At 32.8% G+C, this 2,352-nt stretch overlaps 1 non-coding gene across 1 annotated transcript; it reads right to left on the bottom strand.

The window, feature by feature from the left end:
• Positions 1-1,232: 1,232 nt before the first annotated feature.
• On the bottom strand, positions 1,233-1,393 carry LOC118916761 (U1 spliceosomal RNA). Its single transcript, XR_005026528.2, has one exon. It is a non-coding gene; the product is annotated as a U1 spliceosomal RNA (small nuclear RNA).
• Between the last annotated feature and the right edge of the window lie 959 nt (positions 1,394-2,352).

Genomic DNA, 2,352 nt, shown 5'->3' with positions numbered 1-2,352 from the left:
GGTAAAGTTGAAAGAGGATATTGTCACAAGGTCAGTTATAATTTGACAGCTCTGAAGTCTGAGTCCAATTGTCTATATCCATTGTTTGTATTTCTAAACACTTTTTATTTAAAATGACACTAAAGAAAAGTACACAAAACAGGATTTTTATACCTCAATTTTTTCAGACTGAATACATTTACAGAACTACCAAACCACGTCAAGTAATGCAACATTATCAAAACCCTAGAAAACCCCTTGAGACCCCCTGATCACTACCGATCCCTACCTATTGAAGTCACCACTGTCCAGGCTAATATTGGATTTGTCTGTTGCTCTAATTCATAATCAGGGTAATCAAGTAGGCATTTGCATTTTCATGTTTTTAATTTTATCTAAAATGTCAATAATGCTGTAGTTGAAAATCCCTGCTCCAGACCATAAATCAAATTATCAAATTCCAAAAGATTAAAATCATACAGAATATACACTATTAATAGTACATAATTAAGCTTTAAAAAAATAACACAAAGAAAACTGAAAAATTCCCACCTGTTTGGCAACTACACACTATGCTTTTCAATAATCCATGAGGGAAGGATGTTTCATATGACATCATTTTATGTAACAATAGTTTGCTTTCATTATTATACAGAATCCCATTTTATGAATGCACCTGTCATTTGTCCAATCTACTCCTGATGGATTTTTTAATTGTTTCAGGTAATTGTTCGAGTGTTACAATGTTGCCAGGAAGAGACCTGCCTTTTGGCTAACTTGTATATGCATGAATGTTGAAATTTGTTGTGGAATTGCTTGGTCATGTTAGACATACTCTCAGTATTAGTAGATGCTTACTTGTATTATTCTGAGTTGTTAGATGAATTTTCAGTCCCACTATCAGTTATGCTTTCTACCTGCAACATATTTTATATTATCAGAGTATTGGGATATACTTTCTGACACAAACACACGCACATACACACACATTATTATTTTCTAAATCAAGAGTAAATAGCAAAGCTGATAATTCCTTTTTTATTAAATGATTAAGTGGAATTTGCTAAAATGGGACATTTTCTTACAGAACCACACACTACCAAATATGGGATAGCATTGACATATGCTATCATTTTCCTAGGAATTTGCCCATTTCACTTAAATTTTCAGATTTGTTTCTTTAAATCTGGTCACAATATCATCTCATTATTTTTTGTTTGTTTGTTTGTTTGTTTTGTTCTGTTTTCAAGCAGGGGAAAGTGCGAACGCTTCTTTCCACTACCAGAAATGGTGCAGTCGCGTTTCCCACATTTGGGAAAATCGCAGGGGTCAGCACATCCGGAGTGCAATGGATAAGCCTCGCCCTGGGATAACCACCTTCGTGATCATGGTATTTCCCCTGCCAGGTAAGTATCATTCCATTATTTTCACATCCATGTAGAATCTAAGGCGATGTCTTATTTTCCATTTCTAATATTAGTTATTTGTGCCTCCTCTTTTATATTAAACAGTGTTGCCAATACTTTTTGATCCCCAGCTGTAGGCACTCTATCAGATAAAGAAAACTTTCATATTCTGGTTTGCTATGATTTTTTTTATCATAAATGGATTTGAATTCATATATAATTTTTTTCTATTTTATTAAATTATTTCTATTGGGTTATTATATTTTCTTTGAGTTAATTTGTTGTCCTATTTTTTTACTTTTTGAAATTAATTATTTCTGCATTTTTCTCAAATATATGTATTAAATGTTATAAAAGTTTTCTTTCAACATAATTTTGTGTGCCCCAAGTTTTGAAATCTAACTTTTAAACAAAATGTAATTGTAAATATTTCAACTCCCATCAACATTCCTTCTTTGCCTCATACATTGTTAAACAGCATAGTGTATACTTTCCATATAGATGGGAATATATTTCCGTTACCTTTCTGTTATTTTTTCAAGCTTAATTACCTACTGTAGTAATAGTGTATATTCTGCATGATTTCAATTTTTTTGGAATTTGGTGACAATTTGATTATGGTCTATCTAGAACAGGGATTTTCAACTACAGCACTATTGACGTTTTAGATAAAATATTATTAGTTGTGGGGGTGGTCCTGCTCATGGTGGCCTATTTAGTGGTGTCCTTGGCATTACCTGCCAGATGCCAGCAGCACACTATTCCCTACCACAGCGTGACAAACCACTGACACATGCTTCCTGTGGGGACAAAACTTTCTGCTACTTGAGGATCACTGAGAAAAGAATCACTTTTTGGCAAATATTCTTTGTGAACTCAAAACAATTTATATACATTTCCATTCCCATTTTGTATGTTATTATTAACTCATATTTTGGTAATGTGCATACTTTAAAGATCACATTCT

The sequence above is a fragment of the Manis pentadactyla genome, chromosome 17 (assembly GCF_030020395.1).
Source record: "Manis pentadactyla isolate mManPen7 chromosome 17, mManPen7.hap1, whole genome shotgun sequence".
Lineage (NCBI taxonomy): Eukaryota > Metazoa > Chordata > Mammalia > Pholidota > Manidae > Manis > Manis pentadactyla.
This window is presented reverse-complemented; position numbering and strand designations above follow the sequence as displayed.